Source organism: Acipenser ruthenus, chromosome 16 (genome assembly GCF_902713425.1).
Source record: "Acipenser ruthenus chromosome 16, fAciRut3.2 maternal haplotype, whole genome shotgun sequence".
Classification (NCBI taxonomy): Eukaryota; Metazoa; Chordata; class Actinopteri; order Acipenseriformes; family Acipenseridae; genus Acipenser; species Acipenser ruthenus.
The window spans coordinates 20,352,280-20,369,302 of record NC_081204.1 but is presented as its reverse complement, the minus strand read 5'-3'; the positions used below and the strand labels follow the sequence as shown (position 1 = coordinate 20,369,302).

The 17,023-nt window shown below is 39.9% G+C and overlaps 1 long non-coding RNA gene across 1 annotated transcript in view; it reads right to left on the bottom strand.

The window, feature by feature from the left end:
• Positions 1-4,938: 4,938 nt before the first annotated feature.
• The window catches only part of LOC131697773 (uncharacterized), a 46,908-nt gene continuing 34,823 nt past the window's right edge, over positions 4,939-17,023 (bottom strand). The window contains exons 2-3 of the long non-coding RNA XR_009307483.1: positions 8,409-8,471; positions 4,939-5,270 (exon numbers count right to left, since the gene is read on the bottom strand). This is a non-coding gene — a long non-coding RNA (uncharacterized LOC131697773). The remainder of the gene's footprint in view (positions 5,271-8,408; positions 8,472-17,023) is intronic.

Here is a 17,023-nt window from a genome sequence, read left to right as displayed (position 1 = left end):
CCAAGGCGACAGCTCCGGAGATGTGTTAACTGTCTAGTGATTTACAAAAACAAAAGACAATTACTAACAGTGACAAAACAAACAAAACACTCATGAACTCTTTTTTTAGTTTTAGGATTTTTCTCCTGGTCCTTCCAGTTCCTTGTCTCTCGAACCAAGCAAAGGAAAAGATTTGCGATTCTCCGTCCCCTTTATGCTATCTAGCATGACCCCTACTATCTGCAGCTGCTACATCGTTTCCCTTTTGGGTCAATACTTTCCTGCAACGGAGTCTCGCCTTCTTCCAGACTGACCGACTTCCCGGTCCGGGTAAAGAACTGTCAGGCCAGCCTGTCCAAAGACTTCCCCTTTCGATGCTTAGCGCCCTCACAGGTCGGGAAGGAGATTTACAAACAAAACTCATTGTATTTCTGTCACAGAGGTACACGCAGGACGACTCAGAAATGCACAAATACAAATGAAAGTAAGAGAATATAATGGTCTTGAATTTTTTAACGGTATTATATATTCTCTAAACCACAATGGATACTTTATTAAGCAGCTCAAAATTAACGGCTAATGAAAAAAAAAAAAAAGAATCTATCACGTCCACATTTTCCACCTGTACGCATGCGCGATTTCGACTGAGTGGATTTCCACTCTGATATATAGGTGAAGCAGGCGTCTGGCGATTGTGCCTATTGAGAGCACTCTGTGTTGCTCGTGATCTTTCTTTTTTCAACTTGTCGTATGAGTGAAGCACAGTGTTATACTGTGTTAAACCACTAGTTACCTCGCTCCATTTCGAGGTTTCTCCTCTAATCACTCCCTAATCCATGTGCATGCATTTCCTTGAATCCCTACTGCGTTCAGTTTGAGAATTAATCTTTTATGCGGGACTTTGTCAAAAGCTTTCTGGAAATCTAAATAAACCATGTTGTATGCTTTGCAATTATCCATTGTCAATGTTGCATCCTCAAAAAAGTCAAGCATGTTAGTTAGACACGATCTCCCTTTCCTAAAACCATGCTGACTGTCTCCCAGGATATTGTTACCATATAGGTAATTTTCCATTTTAGATCTTATTATAGTTTCCATAAGTTTACATATAATAGAAGTCAGGGTTATTGGTCTGTAGTTACCTAGTTCGGTTTTTTCTCCCTTTTTGTTGATCGGTATTACGTTTGCTATTTTCCAGTCTGTCGGTACAACCCCTGTGTCAAGAGACTGTTGCATGATCTTGGTTAGCGGTTTGTAAATAACTTCTTTCATTTCTTTGAGTACTTCTGCCTCTGTTATGCTAAAGTTATTTAAAATTGGATAGGAACAGGTTGACATGTGGGGCATGTTGTTCGTGTAAAATGAAATATTAAATAAACAGGAGAAAAAAGAAATGTGTTAACCAGATTTTTCTGCCTTTTATTGCAACTGTGGTACCATTCAGCGATCGAAAATTGTAAAGGGTACTTTAGCTGAAACCTCGCGACAGAAGGGGTACAGTTTCAAAAAAAGGTTGAAAACCCTTGGATATTGCTATGTGATGAGTGCCGAGTCGATGATCTTTCTCCATGTCACATATCTTTATTTTCTTATTGTCTTTTACTGGTTCACTCTCTCTGATCTTTATTTCTATCTTTGACCATGGCTTGTGTTGTCATTAACTCCTGGAATTTATGAGGGGCAAGTCATCCTATAAAGAGAGCACAGCGCTTAGATTATCTCTTAAGAGAAAAGATGGATACTTCATGTTTTCAGGAAACTCGTTTGGTTTCAAGTGATGTTGCATGGTAATTGCATATTCCTCTGTTCATAATAAACATAGGGGTGTCCTTATTCTTGCCAAGAGACAGTTCTACCTTAAAATGTGTCTTCAAGATAATGATTCAGAGGGGATATTCTGCTAAGTGACTATGCTGTTGAATAATGAAGAGGTCTGTATTGCCATTCTCTATGCACCAAATATCTTAGAATCACATTTTTTCGACCATATGAAACATGCATTGGCCTCATTGGGGAATATCCCTGTTATATTTCTTCTATCTGGTTAGACTATTTACATGACATTATTTTTTTTGGAAAGATCTACGGCTCGGTTACACTTATTCTTGTCTGGATATTATGTTATATTTCTGTATTAATGTGACATTTTTTTAATTGTACTGTATCCCCCATTTCCCCTATTCCCAAAGGGTAAGGAAAAGAAAGGAACAATTAATAAAAAATAATTGTTCACAAAAAAAAGAAGATGCCTTTGAAGTCATCCTCTGTGAAGCAGTTCCATAGGAGCAGGGGTTTTGAGGTTTTAAATGGACAGATATGAGGAAGGGAAAGACAAACTTATTTACAAGGTTAATAGGCACTTTCCTATTGAATCTGCTACACTAGATTCTTTTTTTAAAATTTAGAATCTCCAATTATTTTCTCCCAATTTGGAATGCCCATGTATTAGTATTATTTTTTTTTAATTGACAGCTACTGGTAAGCCACGGATACCTTTCATAATTTGAATGTTGGAAGTAGTGAGAATATCCCTTCCCTTCAGCTGGTGCATACCTCCCTTTTTTAACAATTTCCATTTTTTCTGAGAAAGTGCTTTGAAAATTGATTTGTAACCAAATCGACTATGATGTCTCAATTGTCTGACTTTTTTTTTAATTTGTAAAAAACGCATTTCTAAATATTACTTTGAAGTTCTCAATATAATTCTCAATAACAGTCCATATAATATTAGCAATATCGTGCAAAATTCAGCTATTCTTACATCGCGCACCCTTGCATTTATGCCCCACCTCTGCTCACTTGTGATTGGACACCTGCATAACAAGGGGCAGATCTTTAACTCTCCTATTGGTTAAACCTACTCAAGACCTTCAACTGTTTATGTCCCGCCTCTGCTCACTTATGAGTGGACTGTGGTGGAGAAAATGTTGTCTTCTATTGGTTGATTTTATTTTATATAAAAAAAATAAAATTCCTTACTATTAAATTGTAAAAAAATAAAAACGAATCTGTGATCAACTCTTTAGTTGATTAACTTTACTGTACATGTTGAGGGCATTTTAAGCACTCAAAATCTACAGGAAAAAAAAACTCTGTCAGTAAGAGCTGTGATCTGTTGCAAACAGAGGAGAGTATTTAACACCCCATGCTGAGTGATGAAAGTAATCTGCCATACAGCCTTTAATCCCATCACTACCTGACCCGAGGGCAGCTGTTTCAGCACCATAGACAGCTCCTATTAGCATTCATGGCTCTGTAGTGAACACACTGTTATTGAACAGAGACGATGGACCTCAGCATATGTTACCACAAGGACATTCTGCTTTGTAATCCTGGGGTAGAGTCTGCAGTTATGCAAACTCTAGAAAAACCCTCCCTTAAAAGAATGTAATCAATGAATTATTCAAGCCTGAAATCAAAAAGGCTACAATTTCTTCTGTGCTTTGCTGCCCCAAGGAAAGATCAACAATTTGTTTTATAGGGTCTATTGCTAAAAAGAAGAATATACTGGTACATAATGGCTTAAAACATGTATTTTCCGGTGCTTCTAGTTCAAAGTAATATAAAAAGTGTATGATATAATTAGGGCTTCTGATTTTCAATGGTGTACCCTGACTTTTCTACTCTCCTTTAAGAATTCAATTGATACCTGTTAAGCCATTCATGTATCTCAATCACAACTGAATCTCACTTTTTTCTGTGAAACAACTAAATGGGCTTTTAAATGGGCCAAGCCTTCATTTTTGATTTATAACATACAAACAAGATTGCAACATGTTAATAAGCGACTGATCTTTATTAAAGCTATAATGAAAAATTAAATATTTCATGCTGGACACACTTTGTTACAATCGTTCTGCATGACTGTATTTACATTAATAAAGAGGAGTCGCTTCTGCTTTGAAATGAAAAGGTAAGACTTACACTTCAAAAGCTCGTTTAACTGTTTCATAGAACAAACCCATAAATTAAATCAATTTTACTATTAACACATTTCTCAGTTGTGATTGAGATACACAAAAGGCTTAACAGGAATCAAATGAATTTTTAATGCAGGGTAGAAAAGTCAGGGTAAAAAAACACTGAAAATCAGAAGCCCTAAATATAATAGCCCATTGTAATATGTTATAAATGGATTACTGTACAACAGTGGTGCCCAGTCCTGACCCTCAATCTTCATTCCAATACAGAATCACTTTGACTGTTAGCAGGTTCAATGACATCATTTTGACCGGGTTTGGATAAAGTCCTGGACTGGAATGGTTTTCACTTCACTGCAGTATCTAACCACTAACAAAGCTTAAAAAGTAACCTTTAAAATAAAGCATAGCACGTTTTCTAACTCCACATTAAGCACTTATTATAAATGATGTAGAATAATCTTATACAATGTGCTATAAACCATCATGTATTATATCATTATTGTCACAATAATATTATGTGGTTCTTCAATTCAACGTCCCGAAATTGTATAATAGGCTTTGCCACTTTCAATTTATAAAAATGTTTCTGACCAACTGAAGCACAGCCACGGATGAGTGGAAAGAGTGGCGTCTAAGATGAAAAATAGGACAGTGAAGGATTTGGATGGAAAACACATCTAACACCATCTTTTGTTTGCTAAAGGAAGAGATTTACTCAGAAGTGAACGTGCTTTGAAAATTCCCACTCAAGTGCAAAGCCCATTTAATCTGCTGCACTCTACAAGGTGAGCAATTACAGTATTTTGTGCACTCTTTCATTGGATGGGGTTAAGCATTTTTATACTGCTCATGTATCTACTGAAAGCTGTCTTCTGCTTTCCGCTCAGTGGGAGCAGATGCTTGATCGTCCACCATGGAAGGTAATATCCATGTACATGCATGTACCTGGTAACCAAGCAAGACAGTTAATACATGAAACAGACTTCAATAGTCCTTGAAAGACGTCGTCTTCTTGTTACCAGCATGTTAAATGAAAGTCTCAGGGTACAGAGAGCAGTTGAAGGTAGTAGTTTCATGAAGACTGCATTGATGTTTGGGATCACATTGTTGGTCTTGTTCGAACAACCCAGCATCACAATCATGCACCGATTGCAATTTCCAAAAAGGTATCTACATCGAATTAGATTTTCCACAATGTTCAGTTAGAATGTGTGCATTTGTGTGATTGCACATTGCTTTGGGGGACAAGCTCTGTGCAGTATTGCCAAGGTCATGCTTAAACTCAGTCCAGCTGGGAAGCATGGCTTCCAGAATGTTAATGTAATTGTTAATGTGATCAGATTCCTTGAGCTCCACTTGTTATAAATCCTGTAGGAGGAGAATGCATCTTGATTAAGATCCAGCTGGAGGCAACAGCAATCTCTGCAAACTTTGCATGAGAGTAAGTGTTAAAGCCGAACAGTGTTCACATTCTAACATCTCAAAGTCCATGCAGGAAATAATGTATAATATCACTGATAGAATATTCTGAAGGATTTATTTAGACCGGTGTTTCAGGTTGAACGTCAGATTACAATTTATACCCTATTCACACTGCACAATAATGCACATCCACACTCGGATTGCCGTGAACTGCCTTTTCAAATGGTTTTCTGAACAGAGTTTTATGTTGTTAATGTAGTCTTGATTTTTATTTTTAGTCATCATCTTGAATGATTTTTTTTTCTTCTTTTTTAGAAATGCTTTATTGGGTCAACTTTCCAAAAAGGACGTAAGAGGGTAGTTCCAATGGCCAAAGACAATATAATTGTGTCTTTCTTGTTCGGCAAGCTTCCTGTGGTACCTCTACCTAGCCACACTCAGGACTGTGTTTCACATCTTCAGAAACCAAAGAATAAACTGAAAATTATCACAAAGGTATTGGAGTATGCTGTATACTCAGCAAACAATAGCAATGCCTTACTACACTTTTGTATGATTTTACCACAGTAAACTAGTCTCCAAACCCCCCACACCATTGTTCACAGGCCAGGGCGCAGATGCTGTGCTGATGTTGTGTGTAAGATGGTGGCTGCTGATACCAGATTACAGGACTGTAGTTTTAAAATGAAGTTTTCTCAAGGTGTTGCAAGATATGGTTTGAAGCCCTGTCTTTTGAGAGACACGCAGAAGCTGAGGCAAATTGCAATGTTGCAGACATGCATTGTTCTTTGTGCCGGAGTACACCTTGTAGTATTCTGAACATTCCTGATATTGAAATGGCTTGTGATGTGAGGCAGCATGCCCCTGTTAAAGAATGTGAAGTCTTGTCATGTTGTGCTTGCCTAACATTGATTGATTTGGATGTGGGCCAGACAAACTCCAAACTCAAGCAGACAACAGGCAGAGACAATGGGGGCAGTAATTGACTGAAACACATCGGATGTGAATTATTGTGGTAAATAACTAGCTCACTAACGTATTACACAATATTGTTCATTAGTTAATATTCAGTAACGCACTGTATTTATAAACCAATAAAGAGGTAACTAAAAATGTTCAGGAAACATCAGGTGCCTTCTTAGTGATCATCAGCTTCAAAATAATAGCATTGAAATGGGATTCAATTTGTAAAGCTCTTAAAGATTTTACTCAAGTCATTTTGCAAATGAGATAAGGTTTTATGTTACATTAAATTAGAAAATGATTCAGCACCATCAGCCAATCGGCTTCCAGCTCTAGCAGGCTTCTATCAGACGGTAGATGCTCGCTGCTACGTCATCAACTATGAATTAGCCTGCGCAAGTGCCGACTGGTTCATTTTGATTTGCCGTAATGAAAGCTTTCAGAAAATGCAGATCATTTTGGACAGCCCCAAAATAATCACTTAATACCTTGTTTTACAATCCTCTAGGGGGCAGAAGACATACACTGTGTTTGTTGCAATTGAGAACATCTTAAAACCGAACTTTCAGTCTACCTGGAAGCGCTCGATTAGTTGCAATTGAAACTATCCTGCAGACTATCATTAGTACTGTCCTCCATGCTAACCACAGGTCATCCACAGTTAGGACGCTACTTTTAGTCCATTGCAATTTACCCAGACAATTCAGTATTAGCGCACCATTGATATATCTGGCACTGTCCAGATAAACTATAAGCAACTCTGTATGCGATCCTTTATGAACATTTTCAGGACTATTTTCCTCAAACTGTTCTTAGCAGAAGAAGTACCCGAAGAATCATTACGTCACAAATGTTAACTGTTTCATTCACTGGCGGTTTTATTTGTATACTGTTTTAGTCACACTATTTATTGTATTTTTACACTGTGTGTTATTTATTATGATACCCAAAGGGAGGCCCCAATAAGGGGTTAAATGTATGTGTTTTATGTACCCAAAGGGACACCCCAATAAGGAGTTTTATGTATGTGTTTTTATCTTTTTAATTATTTTATCACAGGCGATTAGGACCTCAGTTGTAGTCAGGCACAAGCCATCAGCACCACTTGATTAGTTCCCCTATATAACCGGAACCAAAAGAACAGGAAGAGAGAGAACATGGGGGGAACACACTGGAACCGGACCGGGGCAATTTTGGACACGGAAGGGAGAGAAGCAGCACTGGAGCCTAAGCAACAAATACATTGAAGAGAAGCAGAAGGAAATAAAATGGCACAACTAAATGCAGTGAAGACTCTACGTCACAGAAAAGAAAGTTAAGTACTGTTTGCATTGTTGAGACTAAGAGAATACTGTTTCACTTGTGTTGTGTATGTAAGCGTCCCTTTGATGGATGCTAGTGTTCTAGTTATTGTTAACTGTCACACGACTCCAGTACATAGGGACTGTGAATGGAATAGGTATACTGTCGGACTGGAAGATGTCTTTATTATGAGTGCTGACACATTGTAGTTTGTCTGTCTCCAGGGCTTGTCTTCTCTTTCCCTCCATTCCAGAAGAAGAATTGCAGGGAAGACAGACACCCCGATTAGCGAGGCTCTCACCTACTAGAGTTAAGTATCAGTGGCCGGGTTGGAAGACTAATGCTCTTGTAGGGAGGGGCTGAATGCTGTGTGTGTGAATTAGCCCTGCTCAGAGAGTGAGACGGGGAGGGGAGAGCGAGTATCAAGGATGGATTGTTTCTCCAGGATTGACGTCGCGGAGGGAGTTAGGAAGAACCCCCTGGAGGCGTGCGTGGGATCTGGATGCAAAGTATTGGCAAGGAGCCAGTTGGACTTTCGTGGACAAATTAAAGTGCCTGTATTATGGTGAAGACTACTTTGCAGAAGATTGCCTTTTGTCCTTTGAGGAACGAGTCACTCTGCGACCATTGAAGGTCAGGTGACACTATAATGGTATTGTGGACATAATCTACTTCCTAAACAGCATGGGACATTTTTGGAATCCTCCAGTGGAACTGAACTATACCTTTTTTAACCTACCTGAATACTTACTGTGTGGGTATTAAATTATAGTATCCCTGGGAAAACCACTGTTATAAAGAACAACCATTTTTACTTACCTGTCTATGTGGTTCCTGTGCGCTCCTGGGGTGGTTCAGTGGTCAGTCTGAGATCCACACAACCTGTGGGGTGTAGAAGAGAAGGTTATTATAAAAATATACTTACCTGTAAAGTCATGCAAACAAACCCAACACAAGTTCCAGGTAGATCTATTATTATTTTTATTATTATTTATTTCTTAGCAGACGCCCTTATCCAGGGCGACTTACAATTGTTACAAGATACCACATTCTTTTTTACACATTATTTTTACATACAATTACCCATTTTATAGTTGGGTTTTTACTGGAGCAATCTAGATAAAGTACCTTGCTCAAGGGTACAGCAGCAGTGTCCCCCACCTGGGATTGAACCCACAACCCTCCGGTCAAGAGTCCAGAGCCCTAACCACTACGTGTTGTTTTAAAGAAACTAATGATACAAATTATTTTCTAATGGCGACAGTGCCCTCTCGAAGGCTCTACCTTGACTTTTGTTTGCACCCTTGCCTTTGGCTTGGGACACATAACTCCCATCATGGTCAACTACCACACGAGAGAGCCTGCATGACATGCACTATTGTATTATTATTTATATGCGTATATATTATATTATTATACATGAACTAATAAGTAACTATAAAGACAAGCATTGCTGTTAATACTGCATACTGTTTCACACCTGCACTGAAGCAACCTGTTTTATTCACACTTACTTTAATGAGTCGTTGATTGAGACTGACCACCCGACTAACTAATCCACCTCTCTATTAGGAAATGGGTTGATGATTTCACCTCTACTTATAAAGCCAGAAATCTCAAAGTTGTTGGAAATGTGCATTTACAGGAGGCTGTGTGGTCCAGTGGTTAAAGAAAAGGGCTTGTAATCAGGAGGTCCCTGGTTCAAATCCCACCTCAGCCACTGACACATTGTGTGACCTTGAGCAAGTCACTTAACCTCCTTGTACTCCGTCTTTCGGGTGAGACGTAATTGTAAGTGACTCTGCAGCTGATGCATAGTTCACACACCCTAGTCTCTGTAAGTCGCCTTGGATAAAGGTGTCTGCTAAATAAACAAATAATAATACAGGTCAGCAGGGTATACAGTTTGCGGTCTGTTAGTTTTCTATAGCTATAAATAAGATCATTGACCTTTAGGGTTAAAATAAATCAGGTTGCTTTGAGATTGCCTCAGTAGAAGGAAAGCAACACTGTTTGAAATAAAATCTCTGTCCTAGTAATCATGTACTGGCAGCAGGGTCAATGTCTGACTCGTAAGATTGGATCTGTCAGAGCCAGCTACTCTTTCTTAATTGAATCACAATATTTCATCCTCAGCAGAATAAACAAGGTACAGTATGTTTGCCTGTCATGACAAAAGACATTTTATTAAATTAACTTTAGTAATTTCAGGATTCGTAGCATCGCTGCTCCCCAGGTCTGAACCTCTGGTCATATTAATGAGCCTGTGACGGGGTACCCCTGCCCCTGTGTTTATTTATATTATGATTTAAATGTACTGTTTTGAGTTTATTTTAAACAACTGTTTTATTGTTATTATTGTTTTACAGCCTGGATGGGGTTAAAATGCCCCATCCAGATAAAATCGTGAGAACGCGTGGTCAGCAGTGAGTGATTATTGACAAACTGGCTGTTGACCACGCATATGAGAAAGCCTGTGCCGAATGTTGTCGAGGGATAAACTCAAAGAAAATTAAGAACTAAAAATTTGACCAGCAAGATACTGTTTGTTCAGTGTTGTTTCTCTTTTCACTTACAGTAATAGCTTTTCATTTACATACTCACACAATCACATTGCAAGAATAAGTCATATTGGAGGTAACACAGTGCAGAATAAAGCACTTTGTGATGGTGGTCCACTATGAAAGGCGCTGTATAAAATAAAGATTGATTGATTGCTTGATTTATATTGTTGGAGGAAAATAATAATAAAATGGTCTAATATGTTTATAAACATGTCATTAGGGTTAGGTGACTCTCCTCCAGATTACACAGAGCTCTGCAGACAAGGGTGCATCAATTTAGAGCTGGTTATTACTTCAGTTACCCCTGAGGTACTGACAATAATCTTGCCCCACCCCCCCAGACACTCCTATGTTAATAGGTCTCAGTGGTGTGCAGTATGCGAGTGGGTGCATGGTGTGGCACAGTGAATGCACATCTGAACTGCTCGTCTACATGCTAGCATGGCATCTGTGCAGCACAGAGGTCTTTCAGACCTCGACCTCCCAGGGGCTTGGAGCTGCCATTGCTGCTGACTGTCATCTCTCTTCAGATCCATCCTGGCGTCTTTCCCAGTTGGATTAACTTCAAGCAAGCTATTGCCTGGCCGTCTCACTCCATAAAGAAAAAAGAGAAAGCTATCAAATGTGTAGTTTAAAAGAAATCAAACAGTCCACACTATCTTGGCTTACAGGCCTTGCTTTTATATAATTCTCATTTTTCTTACCTTACCCACCAGGAAATCTGTTACTCTTGCATTTCCCAGGTCATTTCACCTCTGCAGTGTGTAATGGGAGCCAAGCAGCATACTGGCTGAAAAGCATGTCAGTCATTATTAGTTACTGACAGGAAAAAGGCCTTTTAGGGATGGGGGCAATGTCGCCCTCCAGGTGTATGTCACTCTCCAGGTGTGGGCTCAGGATAGGGTGCTGTCTTTTAGCTGTTATTCTTTGCGTAGAAAATGTTCTAACGCTCTATTGTTATTGTATTATATTGTACTGTTTTGTGTTTGTTTTAAAACGCAGTGTTTTTGTTATTATTGTTTTACAGCATGGATGGGGTTAAAAGCTGTCTTGTATTGTGAGGTTGAGTCAAGTACTAAAGTATGGTAGTGGGGTTTGAAGAACGCAAAATATAGACCTTTACTGTATAATCATTTGAAAATAATGATTTTCTAACCTGTAGAGCATGGGTCGGCAACCTTATTTTGCAAGAGAGCCTGCGGCAATGTGGCAGGGCGAAAGCTCGGGTGTGTGCATGTGTTGGGAATATTGAGTGGCAGGGAGGGAGATAAAATCAATGAATACATTTTTAAATGATTAATTAAGGCTCCAGCCACAGGTGTATCAGTAAGGTAATCACGGGTGGTGAAATGGTTAGTGTGTTGATTTAACACTAGAACCGCCACAGCAGTCATTTTGACGTTTTTCACTTTTAAAATTTAAATTACTTTTCTTGTGTGAAAGATATGCGGTTGTCCATTCTTGACTTTTGCTAAATACATGTATTAAATACCCTGATAGAACTGCCAGAGCAGTCATTTTGACTGCCTTTACAATACATGTTTTTTATTTTAAATATAACCTACAATATTCTATTTTATTTTTATATACAAGCCTTTTGTTATATCTACTGGACCTGGCAGCCATCAATTCTTTCGTTTTGTAGAAGGAATGCACCTGGGAAAATATCAGTAGGAGAGATTTAATTTTGAAGCTAGCCACAGCACTTCAGCAGAAACATTTCGATCAGAAAACTGCAAAGCAGCAGACTGCAGCAGCTCAACCTGGATTCTGTGCTGCACATGCAAGAGAAAACTATGTTACTTTCATTTTAAATTAAAAACTACTTTCATTTTTACAGTTTTGTATGTACACATACTTGTATACACATTAGTTTCTTTTGAAATCAGTATTTTATTATAGTTCATTTTTTGAAGTAGTGCTTTATATGTGGTAAGTTAGAAAATAAACCCTTTTATGTTTAATTGTTCATTTAAATACGGCTGTGCAGATGCTTGATAGCATGTGCTTGAATAACACTTTTGAGTTGTGTCCGATAGTTTGTCTTTCATTTTAATATTGATGTTGTTAAATGTAACCGTCATAATGACTGCCGGCGGTGGTTTTAGGTACAAGTATAACCGGTTCTAGTGTTAATGTCGGTGGAGGTGTTTGCTTACTTTTCGTGAGTTTTTGTGTCGTCTTTTTTGTTTTGGCCCTTGTGCTGTTTATTTTGTCAAGTGTGTTTAGTTAAGTGTTTTGGCAGGAGAAGCAGTGCACCATCCTCGTGGAGGGAGTGAGGGACGTGTGGGCTCAGTTGCCCTTTCCAAAAACCCTAACCCTAACCCTAACACCTCGGCCAGTATTGCCACTGTCACAGCCGGAGGGTCCCATGCTGAGGTCAGCATTGCCCCTGCCAGCACCACCGCCACGTCCGGAGTTCCCAGCCCCACTGTCTCCAGCTCCCAAGAGGGGGGAGCCCGAGTGCCCAGAGCCCAAGAGGGGGGAGCCCGAGGGTCCAACATCAAGAGGGAAAGTTTAAATGAAACTAAAGAGCTCTGAACTACACTTCAAAACTGTGACTCATGTGCATATTATTGCTAGTTGACAGATCTCTCGACCAATCAAAACACGATAAAACTGACTCCAGGAATACAAGCACCAATAAGAGCAGCTTTTAGGTGGATGTAAAAATAAATAAATAAATAAATAAATAAATAAATTAAGATATCACATCCCAAGTTGGTCATTTATAGATGTGCAATGACACTAATGGTACGTTTAATTCATTGTTTGTGTGTGTGTGTGTGTGTGTGTGTGTGTGTGTGAATGGCTTAGAGACTCAAGAGTCACATGTGGCTGCTTGAAGAGCCAGGTATGGCTCGTGAGCCATAGCTTGCTGACCTCTATTGTAGAGTATCTGCTATGCATACTGGCGCTCCTATTTGAAGCAAAAGCAAGTCTTAAAGGCTGCCACTATTCTATAGGCGGGATGACAGCCCCTCTTCTATCCCTTATTGGTTTATCATCGGGACTTGCCTCCTTCCTGTTGTTGTGAATTGCTCTCCTCCTCCTCTCCTCCTTTGCAGCTCCATCTCCCTTTCGGGGGTCGACAGATCCCAATCAATCAGCCCAGAGGGCAGCTGCTTTCAGGCCACACCTATTCCATCATTCCATTAAATACATATTCTGACCCTTAATTATGCTGTCGCTTTATTGGATTGTTGGAGGAATAAAACAATTGCAACAATACAAAACTACTGTAGTCAGAACAATGTATACTTGCAGGAAGGTATAGTTGAATTATGATTCTTACTTGCTGGTTGTTTTGCCTTTCCCTTCTTAATTAAATAGTGCTCCAAACCTACTTAATTCCTCTGTGCTTTACAACCCTTTGAGAGCCTATCAAGATACAGGTAGTGGACAAAAAAATGGAAAAACCTGGGTAAATGAGGGACACCAAGTATATTAAAAGCAAGGGCTTCCACACAGTTGTGGCTCATGCGTTAATTAAGCAAATAACATCCCAACATGCTTAGGGTCATATATAAAAATGCTGGATATGCCTGGTTGCCTATAATTATGGCTAGCATGGCTGCAAGAGGAGATCTCAGTGACTTTGAAAGAGGGGTGATTGTTGGGGCGCGTTTGACAGGAGCTTCAGTGACCAAGACAGCTCAACTTGCTGATGTTTCATGAGCAATGGTGTCTAAGATGATGTTGGCATGGAACTCCGAAGGAAAGACATCATCAGCAAAGGGCAACAGTGGGCGGAAGCGCATACTCCAGGATCATGATATCCGTGCATTAATTCGAAGTGCAAGGCAAAACAGGCAAGCAACTGCAGATCAATTGACTGCAAATTTCAACCTGGGGCGCGAGCAGCCAGTTTCATCAAAAACGGTCCATCAAGATCTCCACAGAGCGGGATACCATAGTGGCCCAACGCCCTATTAAGTGACTTTACATTGGTGTTTCCATTTTTTTGTCCATTACCTGTATATAGCAGCACAACAGGTGAGTCAGACTGCTGCTTTTTCTCAAATATTAGTACAAATGTTACTCCAGGTTTCTCACACTACGAATCTTGAAATCTCTGCCACATCTATATTTGTAGTTATTGTCTAAATAAAGCTGGAAGCAGGCTTTTGGATGAAGAGATGATTTAAGACAGCACTAATACTGCTTCCAGTCCCCTATTTATTATTAAGAACATATTTTTTTGTCATCTCACAATGGATCACAGAACAATGTTAACACTGGTCATACCATCAGTGTGAGACCGTCAGAATTAGATTACAAATTGGCTAAGATATCATTTTTAACACGCTCAATAATATAGTCAAATTGATGCTGAAAAAATGCATGGTAAGCCACATCACAGATTTCAGCTGTGTTAACACTGTCAAGTTTAATCACCCAATAAACTGGATTTTAACACAATTTAACATTGGCAAGGAGGAGCATGGTTAGTATTGTGCCATATACTCAGCAGTTGGCACATACCGGGAAATATGTCATTTATTTATAAAACGTTTTTGAGTAAAATTGTATTTGAAAGCTGTTTTTTTTTGTTTCTTTTGTTTTGTATTCCGCTCAGCTTCAGTACTGTTATTTTCATTTTAATCTAAATCTGCCTTTACCTGGCTTTGAGCTTGTTTTAAGTGTCCTAAGTGCCAGGACTGAACAGCATTTCTCATTCCATTCAGATCATATGACAATGAGACCTTTCAGCCCTGTCTGTCTCACCTACTCTATGCCTATGTAGACAGTATGTAGGTGGTGCTTTCAGAGCTGTGAGAGGATGCTCTCACTGTCTCACTGTATCCACTTCCACTGTCATTTATTATCACAAACACTAAACTGATTCCCCTTGGCACACTCTATATTAAAAAGGGCCATTCCAGGCCACTTCTTATTTTTCTTTTCCCTCACTGTGTCTTAAACTATTTAACAAGACCAGTTAAACATTGGTCCAGGGCCTAACATAGATCATTATTTCATGTACCCTTTTACATCTGGAGAGGTAAGGCCACCAAGGACAGAAGTGGCCCACGTTTATATTTTAACTCCGCTCTTTTAATTAAGTGTTGCATAAAAGCCCTCTTAATATTTCTACTTGAAGGATGATCTTAAAGTCCACCTCCATCCAATGAATCCAGAGTGGCCTGGCACATCTCTTCCCCTGCTTTCTAAAGCCTGCGTTCCTCGACTGTGCTTTGTGTTGGGCCGCGTAGTGGCACATACCTGGCTATCTACCTGTCCCACACGCCATACTGTTCACACCACTGGACACCAACAGCAACTTACAGTATAAGGACATCTGAAGACTCAGCGGCATATGTACTAAGATTATTTGGGATTTGTTGGAGGAAATCAGGGCTGACATAGAACCAGACACACAGGCAGTGCTGGTTTTCTGAATATCTGAGACTCCCCCTCCAAATTGGCCTCCTGTAGCAGATTTTCAGACTATTTTCAGATGCTCATTTAGAGAAGCAGAAATGACTGCTCCAAATGGGCAGCACCTTTATGCATTTAAATGTGCCAGCTTACGCCGTGCCTCATTCATTTTGGGCAGTGCATCATCCTCGTGGAGGGAGCGAGGGAGGTGTGGCCTACACTGGCATTGCCACTGCCACAGGGCCCCATGCTGAGGTCAGCATTGCCGCTGCTGCTGCCAGCGCCACTTCCGGAATGCCCAGCCCCACTGTCTCCAGCTCCCAAGAGGGCGGAGCCCGAGCGTCCAGCACCCAAGAGAGGGGAGTCCGAGGGTCCAACATGAAGAGGGCATGTTTAAATGAAACTAAAGAGCTCTATACTACACTTCGAAACTGAAAAACACAGTAAATGTGCAGCACATTTATGCATTTAAATGTGCCAGCTTAGGCCGTGCCTCATTCATTTTGGGTCAGTGGAACACCAATCCCAAACTGACAAGTGTCCTTACAACTCACTTGACTCAAGTGGCCGGGATTTACATACTCGTACTTCCACCTCCCACCAAGGTGCCGCCCCTCATAAAGATGACTTTCGTCATGGTCACAAGACCTTGGTAAGGGAAGTCCCGAAGTTGGTTTGATGCCTTCTGCTGTCGGGAGGCTGAATTACAGACCGAAATCCCTTTGACTCATCACAGTGCCACATTGACATGCTATGATACTTACAGGAGGACAGTCAATTCTCATTAATACGAATTTCAAGGGACCAGCAACAAATTTAGCCTTATGCTACTAACTCGTATTATCATGAGTAGCCTATATGCCAGATGTATACTGTCCGTTTTTATTTAAGTTAGTCAGTGGTTCAGTGCTAAATTGTGCACAATTACAAACCACCTGCACATTAATAGAATAGGTGTGCTTCCTATTACTATGCAGATGTTCATCATGAGCTGGAGGGGTTAGCGGCACATGTGTGCAGTCTAATGCTCCCAATTCTTGGTGAAATCAGAAATGTCATGTAAATTTGTTTTCAAGGCTTGTAAGTATACCGTTTTTAGGGAAAAATAGGTATTTGGGCGTTCACCTCAACAATGCTTGAGCACAACTGGCAACGCACGAGAAAAAGCGGACTGGGAAATGCCAGAAACAATTGCGACTGTTTAAAACATGCTTTCAAAAGTTCTTAACAAATTGATGCAATTGTAAGTGTTGCAGTTGCCGGCAGCTTTAGTACATCTCATTATAATATTTGAGAACCCACAATCTCCACCCCACTTTTGTGAATTTATGCAGGAATGCCCACAATTACAGTCATTCAGCAGAAACATTCCCTAAAAAATCTCTAACAGCATTGCGCCTGTCTAGTACATTTCACCCTAGACGCTCCACTCGTTTGCAGTTGGTGTGCGACTATTGCAACAGTCGCAACACCTCAGTACATCTACCC